General features: G+C 34.7%; 1 protein-coding gene across 2 annotated transcripts in view; it reads right to left on the bottom strand.

Annotated features, from left to right (window-relative positions):
* LOC126335058 (specificity protein transcription factor 3-like) overlaps positions 1-16,776 on the bottom strand; it is a 36,763-nt gene extending 19,987 nt beyond the window's left edge. Inside the window, exons 1-2 of one of the 2 annotated variants that reach the window (XM_049997941.1) lie at positions 16,488-16,776; positions 16,332-16,388 (exon numbers count right to left, since the gene is read on the bottom strand). The gene's annotated coding sequence lies outside the window, so the exon portion shown is untranslated. The remainder of the gene's footprint in view (positions 1-16,331; positions 16,389-16,487) is intronic. The other variant, XM_049997940.1, reaches the window with a different exon arrangement.
* Between the last annotated feature and the right edge of the window lie 392 nt (positions 16,777-17,168).

The following is a 17,168-nucleotide window of genomic DNA, read 5'->3' as shown; positions in this document are numbered from 1 at the left end:
AGCAGTTGAATACGATTGGTAAGTACTGAGCTATTTATCATCATACTTTGAAAGGAACCTAACTGGTATATGATCTGGACCAGAAGATTTGCCTTTATTAAGTGATTTAATCTGCTTCACTACAATGAGGATATCTACTTCTGAATTACTCTTGTTGGTAGCTGTTCTTGATTTGAGTTCTGGAATATTTACTTCATATTCTTGGGTGAATGAATTTCCGAAAATCATGTATAGTAACTCCGCTTTTATGTCACTGTCACTGGTAACAATACCATCGTTACTGCACAGTAAGACTATTTATTACGCTAGTCACAAGTTTACTTTGTATACAACCAGATCCTCTCTTGATTTTCTGTCGGATTTCAAATCAGAGTTTTGCTGTGGAAGTTATTAAAGGCCATGTTTTGAGCTTCAGCAAAACATCATCAGTATTGAATATTTTACTTTCTTTTAAATTTGGCAATCTTTTTTGATTGCTATGTCAATCCAAATGAAGTGATCAAAATAAAATTAAGTTATTTTCTTGACCATTTTTAATTATTTCGATTTTTTATATCTGATTACATTACAGTAGAGAAGTTTTTTTAAAAAAAAATTTCCTTGTGTCGTTATTGAATGACCTCAATTCAATTGTAAGCGCATGGCCCTTTTTCAATTTGGCGATATTAGCGTTAATTTGAATATCTTAGCACTGGGTTAAATTACAATATTGCAATTGACATGATTGTTCTTAGAAAAGTCTCCTCTACAACACTGTTTATTACCCAAAATACCCTAATTCAAAAATAACCAGTTGAAGTGATCTCCAAAGTTTGGTACTGAAAATTTAGAATATCCAGTTTTGGACACCCAAAAATAACAACTTAACAGAGTGTGTTTCTTTCTCTAGTTTGCCTTATATAGAGCAAGAACACTGACAAATGTTCCCTCAATTTTTTTAATGAATTTTTGAAAGTCAAAAAGTCTTTATTTTTTGTCGAGTTTGTGGCAAGAGCACCAGAGATATCTGGTGGGACTGTATATAAAAATTTGTATTTGCACATTTTTTACACCTATATGATAGCAAAGCACTGTAAAATTTCAACATTGCTATTTGACTGTGAACAAAGATATGAATTTCTGAAAATGAGGAAATGTTCACATTACACTACAACTGATTTTACGGCTGTTGCCTAATTCATCTGTGATATTGGTTAGATGTAATCAATTATTATTGAAGTTAAGGTACTGAATTATATGCAAAGACTTGAAAAATTACTGAACTAAACACTTATATTACCTTGACAAATTTAAAATAATTATGTTCAATTAACACACTTTCGAGATACAATGCTTCCTAATCCTAGTAGTGATGGAGAAGAACACTTATTTCTTCAGACAGCTTTAGTGATATAGAATAAGACGTCCCAGTTGCTGTCATAAGTTCACACAGAAAGCTTCCTTAACACGTTCTTCACTGGTAACCAAATTTTGTCCCTAGAAGATTTATCACTAGTAGATTTATTGAATGATGCTCTTGGATTAGCAGGGCGCTAAAAATGCGCAAAAACATCACTGTTTCCCAAACTAATTCTTTCAACCTGTGCTAGCCACCACTGTCCATCAAAAACACACATGCCATTATGTCATTCAACGTTAAAGACAGATATATAGTTTTACTGACAAAATGATCCTTGTAAGTTTTAGTTTCTGGTGTTACAGAGCATCGAAATACGTTTTCTGCAATGCCAAGGAATTGGTGGAATTGCTTTGTCCCTTTTATTGCTACATATTTTTCAACTCTGGTTTGAGGTGATGTTTTGATGTGAAGAACTACCTCTTATTTCTTGATGAAAAAATAGGTGATGCCTTTAATATTATGCTTGCAATAAGCATACATATCCTCTATTGTAAGAATTTGGTCTGTGGTCTTCCTTTGTAGGCTGGCTTTACTCACATCACTTTTTGTTGTATCTCCTACTCCATCGCATGCAGTTTTACCATGGCAAGAGGCAAAAAAGTGCCATTTGGGTCCCAACCCAAAATCTACTTTGTGGTTGCAAAGATTTGAAAATTTTTTCTTGTTCTTGTACTGACTACCACTTCCATCTGAAAAGTAGATGAGCTTCTCAGCCTTGGGCAACTTTTATGTTACTTGTTAGATACTTTTGAAACACAAGGACAACTAAAGTGTTGTGTTCCAAAGTAGTCACTTAGGATGCAAATTGAAGAATAGCAAACTTCATCTTTTTCATTTCTGAGGTACAGAACACATGGATACACTGTTGCCTGGTTACTGACCCAATTTTGTATTTCATACTGAACCACAAATTTAAAGTTTTCTGCAAAATCAGCTGGGATTATGCATTCAGTTCCATAAAATCATGCTTCTTTAGCCTTAAAAAAACTTAATTGTATTTCAGAAACATAGTGGTGACTTTTGAGATTTTTCTAAATTATCAATTACAGATTCAAATCACTCTCCCTGAGATTTAACCACTGTTATCATTTCAACCCTGTCGGTTGTGACCCACTGTTTGAAGGTAACATTGTTGGGCATTTCCTCCTTAGACTTCTTAAACAATTCAAGAGCAGTTTCTTTACTATGGCATTCATCACACAGCCATAATTGTTAGTGTCACAGGGCATTAAATCTAGTAACTCTTAGTAGTTAACATCAATGAGCTTAGCACCTGCAGTCATCAGCCAGAGATTCTGATTATATAAACAAACACATAAGGATTGTGTTCCTGAGAAGCCGGCCAAAATAAACCACTTAGGGCAAAGGCAACAAAATTTTTTACCTTCCAGTTCTGCATTCAGTATGAGCATTTTTGAAAGCTACATAAAGTTCATTTAAATCTGAGAGCCCTAGTCATTTCTACTTTGCTACTTTAACTCCACTTATAACATCTCCTTCGCTGTCTTTGTTACCTGTGCACATTCTGCTGTTTTCATCACCTTCAAAAAAACTGCTGAATCTTTTCAGTTGTTTCTTCACTTACACTTAATCCTTTCTTCTGTCCTAAAACTTGGAGAATGCCTTGCTCTTTCACAAATTTTTGGGTTAGTCTAACCAAACAATCAGAAACGGTGAATTCATAAACCATTTTTTTTTCTCTTGACAATGAGTCAGGGAACAAACTTAAAATTTTAACTTTTTCTTCTTTAAGAGTCATTGAACACTTACTTCTTAATTTCTAAATTAAGCTCAAATATTCAGCGTCAGGTGATTATGAAGATAGGTTTTCTTCTTTTTTAGAAATACTGTTACATCTTTATTACTAAGGCATGATTCTAAGTCTTTTCTAATTTTGTCAGTAATTCACTGTACCTTGCTTTTAATAGCTCCTTTTCTTTTTCCGCTACTCAATTTTCTTTCTTTCGAAGAAGGAGATACCTCTAATAAGAACAATTTGCTAATAGCTTCCTCGTTAGTAATACAAATGTCATTAACAAAGTTACACGATTCTGGTTCTGGATTCACGAGAAACATTTTTGAGTAACAATTTGTGCACAGGGAATTTCCAGAAATCATATTAAGTTTCACTCGAGAAGCTGTTTTATTCACACTTAACAAGGACAAATGTTGAAGTTTTATTTTCCTCAAACCTTTAGTAACTGGCTTTTTATGAACTTTGAGTGGATCAGAGCATTTTTTTTCCAAAAATGTGATTGTACTTCAGAATATATTTTTTCTTGTGATACAAACAGCTGATACAGAAGAACCTACTCATAATTTAAACAAAGTTTGTCTATCTTCATCAAAGTCATTAACATTTTTTAAGTTTTTTGAAACTGAACCAGAAACTGTTTCGTGACACACTTCCCTTACTATATGTCCAATAGAGCATTGTTCGCCCACCTTATTGCATTCCAATTAGTCTCTCAAATTTATGTATTATTAAATTTTAAAATTATTTTAGTTAATTAAAAAATTACATTAATGACAAAAGTACACAAAATATTCTACACTCTTAATGAAGTATATTATATACATCCAGTCTAACAGAGGTTAAGGTTTTTGAACAGACTGGCTACAACAATGCCACACCCAGCAAATGTAGTGGAGGTACACAATTGATGTACAGACTTTTCACTGATTACTGGGCTTCTGTGCAGATTTTTAACTCCGTCCACAGAGCTCCTGTCCACGCTTATCTAGGGGACTAAACTCATGCGCAAAACTGTAGTCTTCTCAACAGAGGAATTTCACATGTTTATTATTTTACTTTTAACGTTTTGAACTTATAATAATGTGCTACTTAATTGAAAATAAACCTACATGTAAACTGATAATTTTTTCAATATTTTACTTTTAACATTTTGAACTTGTAATAATGTGCTACTTAACTGAAAATAAACCTACATGTAAACTGATAATTTTTTCAATATAGAACTAAAACAAAAGCTCTTATTGTGTAATATTTTACTATCAAAATAAATAATACTAAGTAAGTATAGGATGATAGTGTTAACTAAATATAGGTTACAACTAAATTTTATTACAACAAAACATTTAAAGAGGCAACAACCATAAGATCAATTATTTCATCATTTTCAAAAATTTGTATCCTTGTTCACAGTCAAATACCAATGCTGAAATTTTTACAGTACTTTGCTATCATATAGGTGTACAAAATGTACAAAAACCAAATTTTTATATTCAGTCCAACCAGAGATAACCAGCCCCAAACTTTACAGAAAATAAAGATTTTCAAATTTCAAAAACTTATAAAAAATTAAGGAAACATTTGTTACTGTTCTTGCTCTATATAAGGCTAGTAATTTATGATATCTATCCGGATGACAAAAATACACTATTGAAAATCATTCCTTGGCTGTTACTTTTGGTAAAATTTATTTTCTAAATTTTCAATACCAAACTTTGGAGGCCATTTTGACTGGTTATTTTTGAATTTAAAGTATTTTGGGTAATAAACAATGTTGTAACTTGACCCAGTGCAAAGATATTCAAATTAATGCTAGTGTTTCCAAAGTAATAAACTGTAGTGCGCTTACAAATAAAAATGGGGGTCATTCAATAATGGTGCAAGGTAATTTTTTTTAAAAAAAAATGTCCTGAAATTCTTTGTTATAGGGCTATAACATATTTTAAAAAATCAAAATATTTAAAAATGGTCAAGCAACCCTAATTGGATCACTTCACGTGGACTGACTCTGCTGCTGTTCTGTGTACCATGGAGGATCAGTACCATCTCTTATTAATTTAAAAGACATAAATCTCTTAAGTGTTATCAATGCTGTTTCTTTGATTTTAAGCTGTATTTGGTATACACATACATAGTTAGTTTGGAAGTTTTCTTCTTTCTTTTAATAGATACATTTTGTGTCTGTTTTTGATGAATTATAATGTTATGGGATCCAGTCTCGCTACGATGACAATGTGGTCCAACCCCTGGATCTTACATTATGCTTATTATTTGCTCAAGATTAGTTTTTGCTTAGACATCAAGCACGTAAACTCCTGAACTAACTGTTCACAATAATAGAACAATACGCAGATACATGGATGACTACAGAGTGTTGACACTGAATGCAGAAGTTTGAGGATGTGAAGGATCACCATGGTGAGGAAGAATGGACAAAAGCAATAAAGGAAGAATTGGACCTCAGTTTCCGAGAGGAACCTGGACTACGAGACATACACTCTAGATGATTGACTCATTGGATTGTGTGTGATGAATGAACAAGGTATTTTTATGGAACAATTGGACATACAAAATGTATTCCCACATGGAGAGTTAACTGAAGAAACTTATATCAAAGTGCCTCCAAGGGTTAAGAATTAGGAGGGCATTGTATGTAAACTCAATAAGGAGGGAATTGTACAGGGTGCGGCATGTAAAACCGGCCCATGAAGTCATCACATGAACAAACATAAATGACACTCCTCTTCTGTCAAGTTTGAATAAAACTCCTACAGGATTCCTAAATACACATCACTGTTCACTGTCATCTCAAAGAATGTGGGCCCCGTAATGCATGTGATGGAAATGGCACACCAAACACCAATCTTCTCATCATGCAAGGGTACCAGGTGGATCGTGTGAAGATTTTCTGTTGACCAATACCGAATGTTTTGGGAATTTATGTCCCCAGACAGATGGAACCATGCCTCGTCAGTCATGATGAGCCTTAGTAGGTCCAAGACAACACTGGCAACATCCCTCAACAACTATGAAGAGAAACCCATTCTCTTCTGCAGGTCAGGCTCATTCAGTTCTTGCACAAGACTTATCCAGTATGCTTTTAACTTCAGTCCCCTTAAAACACGTGTGCAACGTCTCTCACTTGCATGAACCTGTTGACTCAGTCTCCTGGCTGACTTATGAGGACTTCTCGTCATTATCTCCTGCACCAGCCTCTTTAATTTAGGTGCGCTGACAGTTGGTGATCTGTTCCTGGGAGCTGTTTGAACCAATTCTGTAAGCTCCCATTTTTCAATCAATTCATGTATGGTGCTTTTTGCTGACCAGAATGCGCTGGAAGTTTCTCCTGAAACAAATTTTTGTTTTCACACAAGATCCTGTGCAAACAAATGCTTCAACAACGGCAATATGCTCGGGTAACAAGTATGGCGCGCGCGCGCACACACACACACACACAAACCCGACTTCACATAATGCGGCCTTTTTCTCAACTGGTTTTGACAACTTTCACTGGCTGTGACTGCAGCTCCCTTATACAACAACAAAGTTCCCCACAGTGTCAGTACATCAGAGGAAACGGTTAGTTCGAGCGCGACTGGCCGGCTTTTATCATTTTACATTATTACAGGCATGCGCACATGCACTGAAACATTATCGATGTGCACAACAGGCTGGTTTTACATGCCACAGCCAATATGTAAACACAATAGAGCTTTACATGGATACAAGCAGACGCCAAGAACTTGGAATTCTACATTTGACAGTTTTCTTACAATTACAACAACCCAAAGTTGAAAAACACGAAGGTTCCAATACTTATTTGCTGATTCATACAGATGACATTCTAATTGCTGGGAACTCTAAAAGTAAATTCGCTGATATTAAGAATAAGTTAAAAACAAAACTTTGAATGTGAAAACTTGGTGGTCCAAAATTCTATCTCAGAATTGATGTACAGAGAACCAGTGGCAAAAATGTTTCTTAGTCAAAATATTAACATGGAAGAGTATTAACCCTGTAAGGCACTGATGGAAGTCAAACCCAGTGAACACACTTGTGGAGACATAGTTGAAAACAAACCATGAAGAGAACTGGTAGGTTGCGTGATACTTTTAATGACAGCAACAGAATCAGACGTCAGTTAACTACTTTAGTATGCATCAAAATAAACCAACAGAACTCTAAAGTAAAATTCTTTTATGCCTGTCTGCCGGCGTTTTCCCGCTTGGTAAGTCTTGGAATCTTTGTTTTTAATATATCTATACGATTGGTGAGGGTATGTGTTACAATGAAAGACATGTGGGTATCAGCTCTAAGGAACAAGTGGCAAGTATCTTAACAAAAGACATTTTGATTATACAAATGTAGTTCAAAAGACTATGTCTCAAGATGGGAATAGTGAAATTGTGAGACACTTGAGGTTTTAATGTTTGTGCAAATAAGTTGTTATTACTTGTCTAACTAAGGCTTCCCATGTTTTAACTTGAATTTTCCAGTTATAACAACAGATTTCATCGTCTAACCACTGACTTTATCAGATCCAATTAATTTCATTAAAATCCTTCTAGTAGTACTGCCATTTCACTTTACAGAGAGCTTCACACAGTAGGCAAAGCAAATTATTTTAGAAGACAGTAGTACAGATTAATACAGTCTCATAATCACAATCCCTGCAGGAGTGACATTTATACCCATCCTCAAGCATTTGCCAGTTATGTTCTCTCACGTCTCCGTGACGCTTAACCATGAATCAAACAAACCTGTGACCAATTGTATTGCCCTTCTTTACATGTGTTCAATATCCCCTGTTAGTTCTATTTGTTACAATCCAACACATTCGAGCAGTATTCTATGATGGATTAAACATTTGTTTTGCAAGCAATCTTCTTTATACACCAATTGCATTTTCATAATATTCTACCTATGAACTACTGTTTATGACCTCCTTTATCTATGACCCAGGTATTTGCACGAGTTGATTGATTCCAACTGTGACTCACTGATATTGTAGTCACAGAATACTATAGTGTCTTGTTTAGTGAGGTGCAAAAATTTAACATTTATGAACATTTAAAGCAGGTTGCAAATCTTTTCACAACTTTGAAACCTTATGAAGACCTCACTGCATATTTGTGGAGCTTTTCTGGGCAGTACCTCATTATAGATAAATGTGTTATCTTCAAAAAGCTTAAGGTTAGTATTAATATTGCATGCAATATCATTAATATACAATTTGAACAGCAAGAGTTTCAACACACTTCCTTGGATGCCTCTAAAGTTACTTCTACATCTGTCAATGACTCTCCACTGCATCCCCTCTGCCAAGAAAACTTCAGTCTAGTCACAAACTTCACTTGATATCCCATACAACTATATTTTCAATAATAAGTGTACATTTGATACCGAGTCAAGCACTTTTCAAAAGTCAAGAAATACTGCATTTATACGACTACCTTGATCCATGTAATTTAGGATGTAGTGAAAATAGAGTAAGTTCGATTTTCACATGACTGATATTTTCAGAATTCATGCTGGTTTGCATGTAGGAGATTATTCTGTTAAATATATGTCATTACATTTGCACTCAGGATTTGTTGTAAGATTCTATAACAAACGGGTGTCCAGGATTTGGACAGTGTTTTTGTGGAACACTTCTGCGACCTGTGCATTCTTCCAGCCACTGGGCATGATTTTTTGTTCTAGGGATCTATACTATATTATTGTTAAAAGATGGTCTAACTCAACAGCATATTCATTACACAATCTGATATGAGATCTAATCCAGCCATACAGCTTTGCTCACTTTTAACAATTTCAGCTGTTTCCCAATGCTACTGCCCTGTTTTACTCACATTTGCAGTGGTATGAGAATTAAGTTATGCCCATACTCCTACTTGTAAAGGAATATTTGAAAATGGATTTCAACATTTCTTCATTTGGTTTGTTACCTTCAATTTCAGTTTGTCTCGTCCATCAGTGTTTGGACACTAGCTTCGCTATCACTAACAGTACAACCGTTACAACAAGTACTGCTTTCGATTTTGTGAGAGATCTTATGGCTGCAGGAGTCATCGAATGCTTCATGCAGTCAAAAACGTTTCCTTCAGAAGCTCTCTATTTATTGCAATACACTTTGTTTTACACCCATTATACAGCAGTGTTTCTTCACAGTTTCTTTATAGTGATGGTATATTGTGGAGGATCCCTATCACCATGAACTGTTTTGCTAGGTCATTGCTGTTCTAACTGCCTCACAGCCACTGGTCACATGATCAACTCTACTTGTGTCCTAAGAGCATCAGTCTCTGTTTTAAATATTTACTGGCCCGAAAAAAAACCACTAGCTTACAGTAAGAACAGGAAGAGGGTATATGTGACCATTTTTATGACTTTCCAAGCCCACTAATGATTGGTAGGTCTCTATCAATTGGCAATTAGCTGGCATAGTGGCAAATACACAAGTGTGGTTTTGTCCAGGGACAAGAAAACAAAAGTGACTTCCGTCCTTGAAATACAATAACGTTACACACAGTTTCCAACTTTTTGGTTCCAGCAACAATTCTCCTTCTCAGGTAAAGTATTCTACATCAAATACTGAAGAACTACAAGACTGATTTGTAAATTACTTGATTATTAAAAGACTGCACAATACTGGTGTACTGTTCAACACTTGATTAACAAAGTTATATTAATAAAACACAATACTACTGACTGCTTTCACAGCTGAATGGTAAGTACCCTTCGATGTGGAAGGACCTGGTTTCGATACCCAGTACAACTTTTAGAACAGAATATACACTGTCTCACGAGGTCAAATGAGGAGCTGCTTGACTAAAGAAGCAATGGCGGCATCATGTGTCATCTACTTAAATAGGCACAATAACAGCTGGAGGGCTTGGTGACAGGTTGACCATAGATCACTCCTCATACTGCTCTGTATGCAGCAACTGGTCAGTCATAACAGGACTAATCCCTGAGGTTTCTACTATTAGGTAGAGAGCTGGAGTTTTAATTACACTAGCTTTTCAATCATTTTTGCCATCACCAAATCTTATATCATCACACTTCATACTTAAAATGTGTTCCTTTTCTTTGTTAGTGAATTTCTAACTGTGTTAAATTATCGTACGACTAGATATGATGAATGAAATACAATGAAACCTCATTTGCTGTAATTCATAAAGGAAGATATACTACCTTAGAAGCCAAAAATCTTAATGTCTATTTCTTAATTGAAATTTTAACTCTTAATTTGTTCACATTCTATCAAGTCCCTCAGAAGTGATAACTCTGCTGTTATCAGTTTTAGAAAGGCTCCAGTAGCGAACCAAAAATGATCATGTTCAGGAAATGGTGAAATCTAATCTGTTTGTGCAAATTCTTTAACTTTTCCACTTCTCAAACTTCAGCGAAATTCTCTTGCATACCTTGCAAGACTAGCACACAAGAAAGGATGCTCCAGACAAATGTACTATTTTTTTGTGTTATGCAAAGCACAGCTGGAAAATTCAGTTATTGTTATTGGAAATAAACTGCAACCAAAGATCCAGAAACAGATATGACACTTTTAAATAATTAAGCACTAAACACAATGATATTATTCCCACCTGCAGAATTTAAAGTCAGAAAAACAGTATAAAAATGAGAAACGAAAATCCAAAATTTAGCACATCTACACGAAGTATCAGATTCTAAGCTGAAACAAAATGTAAAAAGTACAAAAGTGTTTAAAAAAAAAAGTGAGGAAGGGATAAAAGTGAATATTAGGGTTTCACGCAGAGTGATGCAGATGATATTAGAGACAGAGGTCACACATCAATTGGAAAGAACGGGAGAGGCATTTGACCATTTCCTTTTCAAAGTAAGCACCTGGCACAAGTGATTCCCCAGAGACTATGGAAAACAGAAAACTGGATGGCCATACAGTGTTTGAACTGCTGTCTTCCAAGATGCTACTCAATAAGCTGAGATCATTCAGATTGACAGGTGTTGTTCTACCAGCTCTGATCATATCTGAAATATAGGTATATATGTCTAAACTTTTAGTGAAACACTTGCCAGAACCACAATACATTAATCTGATGGAACTATATTTGCCTATCCTTATCGAAGATAAATTACATTAATGTAAGAACATCGCAGGATAGCATATTAGGACATATAACCTCCTAATACACATCAATGAATTTCTCAATATTTTAGCCATGGGAAAAAGTCTTTGCTTCTGAAGGTAACATGTTAGTGTTCGTCATTAGGATAATCGAAAATCCAGGTAACCGAATTTATGAAGAAAAGTAATTTTTGCATTGTTAACTCTACAGAGGCAATCTGTCACCAATGTATGGTTATCTTTCCCAGATTAGTACACAGGGTAATATTAGGTGTTTATTTAAAACAACAAAAACAAATTAAACTTATTAAAATAAAAAAGCAATATTCATTAAAAGATTAGAAACACATTTTCATATGTAGGTAAATTTCTTAAAATTACTAAAATACTGCAACCTTAATTATGTATTGGCCAATAAAAGCCACATAGGACAGTCGGTGTAGTTAAAAAAGGCAATTATTATCTGATGTAAATAACTTCTTCTCTTCATTGCTGCTACACCACAAATTTGTTTTAATTATAGTAAACTCCCAGTATCATACTCTTTTCTTTTATGAGCCTTTTGAAAACTGTATCCAGAGCTTGAAATACTTTCGCATGAGATGGTCTTCTTCTGTTTCATCTTCTTGGCTATCCTACTGTTCATTTGCCTGCAATATGTTTTCAACAATTTCGTCATCTGACATGATTTGAAAACCTTGATCATTACTCTCACAAGTGAGTCAGTCTTCCATATCTTAGGCATCACATTCCTTGCAAATTTGCTTGTTTGACATTAGTTCATTTATGTCGTCAACAACAGACTAATCCATATCAGTTTGAATTTTCGTGCTCCCGTTTTGAAATTCTGTTCTGAGTTTTGTTCAACATCTCCATTTCAATTAAATCCCACGCATCTAAAACCGTGTAAGAGAACTCCTTTAAATTCATTTGCTTGAATAATGACAAAAAGACTTCAACATTATCTTAATCAACAATTACAATCTACATAAAAGTTGTTTTCTATGAAACTGTTTTAATTTTTCAGTAACTCTTTGACCCATTAGTCGTAGAAAGGATGTCACATTAGGAGCCACGAATTTTTGTGTAAACACCCCTTATTCTCTGTCTAAACAGTTAAGATGAAGGACAGGTTGGCACCTTATCCAGTAACAATAGAACATTTCCTTGTTTACCAACTACATTTTGATTTTTTTTTTACTTCATAGACAAAAATATTGTCATGCCAATCAATGAATATTTCAGTGTTCTACCATTCCCCCTTTTTTTTGGTGTTTATAAATTATGGGCACCGTAGTATATAATTGCGAATCTGATGTCCGGATAACCAAGTCTCCACTGTTCCAAATCATCAAAGCACCTAAAATCCAAATGTGTCAAATTAACATTGGTCTCTAAACGAATCACCGCTGTAGCACGATGTCGCTTAATAAGAAAGATATGATCACATGGAGATTCTTCACAAATGTGATTGGTTTAAAGATTTTTTGACTGATAAAGTCCTGTATGTTACAGTAGACGGCAAAAGTTTAAGTGAAGCAAAAGTGACATGAAATGTGTCACAGAAGCACAATATAGGATTACAAATGAGTCAGTGTGAAAAGATGACAATTGCAGTGGGCTGGTTGCAGCAGCTTCTTGCACCTTTCTTAACCATTCAAGTAATGCGAATTTGTAAACATTTCTATGGCAACCCCTTTGTTGCCGCAGCTCCATTTAAAAAATGTGATATGTGGGTAGGGCATTCTTTGGCCATGGAGACCCCATCTGAGATATTTAGTCACCTGGAACAAGTCTTCTCATTTAACACTACTTTGGCGACATGCGTGTCAATAATAATGAGGAGGAATGCATGCACACCCAGTCCAAATGGAGAACATTCTCATCCCAGCCTTGAATTAAATCAGTAATGCCATGATTGAGAATCAGCAATGCTAACTGCACGGCCAAGAGCTGCTGATATACCATCAGAGATAACTGTTGTTTTTAACCAGCACCCATTTGCTGAAAGCTAGCAACAGAGCAGCAAGGTGGCAGAGATCTTTTTACATCTACTCAACAATAGCATTGATCTCGATATACATAAATGGACTATCAACAATGATGGAAAAGATAGATTGCTACTTACCGTACAGAAGACACGTCAAGATTCTGAAGCTGGCAAGTGTGTGTGTGTGTGTGTGTGTGTGTGTGTGTGTGTGTGTGTGTGTGTGTGTTTGTTTACTGACAAAGGCTGTGGCTGAAAGAATTACGTGAGTGTCTTTTAATCGTGCCTGTCTGCAACCTGGCATGTCTTCTTTACAGTAAGCAGCAGTCTATCTTTTCCTACATTGATGATATTTCTACCTGGAGTTTCCATTGTTTGAAATGGATTATCAGATATCAACCATACATTAAACACAATTAATACTTTATCCCTATTTCATACGTGGTCAGTGTGTTCACAAAGCATAATAATCAGGTACCATATCAGCTACCCTGCATACTTTAATTCAAAAGACTGTCACTTGTTATCCACCACACAAAAGAGTAGAGTATGCATACCACCTGCAGCAAATGGCATATATTGTTATTAATGATAACAGATTCCAATGAAAAAGGCAGTGGAAAAATAATCTCACCAGACAACGTGCACAATTCCAGAATATAGTACACATGAATCACCATGGTTTTATAGTCATACTTTTCTTAGACACTGCTTCAAAGTGGAAGCTTCAAGACAGTCTGCTGATTGGCATGGGTGCTAAAAAAACAGTTAACCTTCCAATAATTAGCACAGAATTCATATGATGTGCATTCGTGACATTCAGCATTAAGGTTTTAATATGGCCGATCAAGTTATACAGTAACTGGATTTAAAATAAACTTCATGTGAAATTAATAAGAGTTAGGAGCATACTCATCTCATAGTTATTACAGAAGTGCAGCAGTTCCTATATTCAAGATACAGTGCACGCTGTATTTTTTTTTTTTTTTTTTTAAACACAGAACTTTTTAAGTTGTACACCACACTTTCTTTCAGCATGCAAATGAAAACAGGGACAAAAATCAGATTTGCAATCAAGAGTACGATGGTGTAGATTTCTTTCATTACTCTAAATAAGAAAGATACCATAAAATAATATACATAAAGCTGAACAATACACCATGGTATGGAAAAAAATGCCCATCCAATAACAATTCTGAATAATTCAAGGCATTAAGCCTAAAAAAGGAAATAACATACTCAGTTAAAAGATAATAAGACCATATGAGATTTCAAGTTAATCATATTAATTCACTATCAGTACACTGAATATAAATGACACAAATCACCTATGAATTTCCAAAACCTAAAAACACATGAAACAATGCACTTCACAATCATGCTGAAAAAGTAAGATAATCAACTGAAAGTTGCTCTGTAATCACTTTTGGTATACATCTGCAAGACAAAATTCAAACTTTTGGAAATGAAAGACAAAAATAAAACAGTGAGTCACCAAATAACTAACCAAATATTCACTAGTTTTCCAGATCATCGTTCTACCACAAAAGTGTAACTTAACATCACATTAAATACGATCATACCATAAGAAATAAAAGCTGTTCCAGTGCCCATATTTAACACAAAACTACAGGGATCTCTGATAATACACGGTTGCTCACTGTAATAAAGTTAATTAATACACAAAACAGTATTGCCCTTCAAATTTGACTGATAAAATAAACATTAATTTTGCAAATGTTTGTAACCATTTATTCTGATGCTTCTGTATGTTATGTTATACATTGACCACTACAGGAAACTTGCTTTGACTGATGATGTCAACTACATAGCAACTGTCCTTGAACTGACTGTAATCTCTAAACATTGCTTTCTTCTGAACTGCTACTTAAACTGTTCAGAAACTACAGCCTAGCTGCTTCTAGTATTTTCTCATTAGTTTCAGAAACTCACAACAAATCAGCTGTCAACTTCCAATTTACCCTCAATCTCAAGCTACAATATAGATCAATCTGTCCCCACAACAATTCGTTCTATACACTTACTACTGCCACAAGTTGTCTACGTTCAGTGCCAACCACCACTATTAAACAAACTCCGTTTCACTCAAAAAATTGGCTGATGACTCTGGATGTAAAATATGTACAGGTAAGCTTGATGAAATTCCTTGTACTTGCACATTCCTCATTCATGAAACACACATATTCTCTCTTTCATGACAAAGTTCTTATCACATGCCACCACGTAAACAAATAACACTATTTTGCCAATCAATCACCTCTCACCAAAAAAAAATTAAAAAAACTTACTAGATATTAATAGAAATCGTAAAAATTGCTTTATTTCTACAGTTTTGTGCTATTTGGCTATTCTCTAATGCCTCCTGTGCATTTTGTTTATCTGATCTACACAATGCAACAGTCTATTCACATACAAAAAACATAACAAGGTAAATATCAGTGTGCTGCATATTTTATCATTAAAATCAACTATGCCCATTGCATTAATTTACTGTAAGCTAAGCTACTGATCAACTGTCATTATGATAGTTTATAGATAAATCTTCAACTACGTATAAAAACAAAGGTCCACATGAATAGCTGCCACACAAAATATGCGACCCTTTCAGTGACAGAACAGCAGTATTTAATGCATTAAATGTTTTTGCACAATAACGCACGTATTAAGCAAATTTAAGAGGTAACGTGTTGACGTGGTTACAAGTAGCTTTGCTAAAATATGAGACAAGTTAATGTCTTTAATTTAATGCGAAATGCCATTAACAATTTATTGCGCAAATTAAAATTTTAAAAATTTCGCAGAAAATATTTGTGTTTATGGTTATTTTCGTTTAATATCACTATCAAACGATGAAATGAAACTGAACTTGTTTTTTTGAACCATTTTTTACAAAACTTTTAAGATAACAGTCATAAACCACATATTACTAATTCGAAATTAGGAAAGAAAAATTACAGTAAACCAACAAATAACTTACATGACTTGACTACAACATTTTTACCACAGACACATTCACCACTTCTACCGGTTTGGGTACGCGTATTCACAGAGACCTACTTACCTCAAAATAAGAACAGCTCTCTACAATTTCACTGCCATTGCGCTCCCACATCGTCATCTGAAATAAGATTACATATGTTACGTTTCGTAGTCATGCAGAACAATCGCGCAGTCCATCACACACAGGAAAACAATTTAATACTTCACATCACATAACTGTTTTGCAGCCACAAGTTAATCCGTTGTCTCCTAAAATAGGGTCACAAGATGGCATTAAAACCACAAGTATTAACCACTTACACAACTAATCAGGAGTTCACTACAAACTTCAGTGCCTTTTATAAGTACTGATGATTACATTCATGTTGAATCTCCAGTCACAAAGACAAACAATACTTTGATACACTCAAATTTCGGAAACTGACAACAAACACGAAAACGAAAACACCTGCTGTGCTTCACGATATTGCGTTGTTTTCTTATCGACATTCAGCGATTGTTCTTTCGGATATCAATATCGATATACAATATCTTACTTTCCAAATTTCGAAGACGAGGTATACTGTTTGGTTTGTAACTGTAGCAGTAGTAGAACAACGAGCCTGGAAAACACCTCATTTCGTAGGAAACGCTTCTAAAAATCAGGACTGAGTATTTTAAAGTGAAGAACAAATGTCACATCTATGATTCCATTAAAAAACATAGACATGCAATTAACAAACATTACACATAAAATTTTTAAATATTACCGCATAAGAAACATTTATAGAGCAGTAAATAACTGTTATCACTACTACGACACAGCGATTGGTTATCTCTATACCTACAATTACAGGCTAACCTGTAGTTAAAATATGTGTATCACCATTAAATTACTGTGAATACTACTATTTCTCCG

Source organism: Schistocerca gregaria, chromosome 2, assembly GCF_023897955.1.
Source record: "Schistocerca gregaria isolate iqSchGreg1 chromosome 2, iqSchGreg1.2, whole genome shotgun sequence".
In the NCBI taxonomy this organism is placed as follows: domain Eukaryota; kingdom Metazoa; phylum Arthropoda; class Insecta; order Orthoptera; family Acrididae; genus Schistocerca; species Schistocerca gregaria.
Note: the sequence above shows the minus strand (reverse complement) of the source record. Positions and strands in the feature narration are given on the sequence as shown.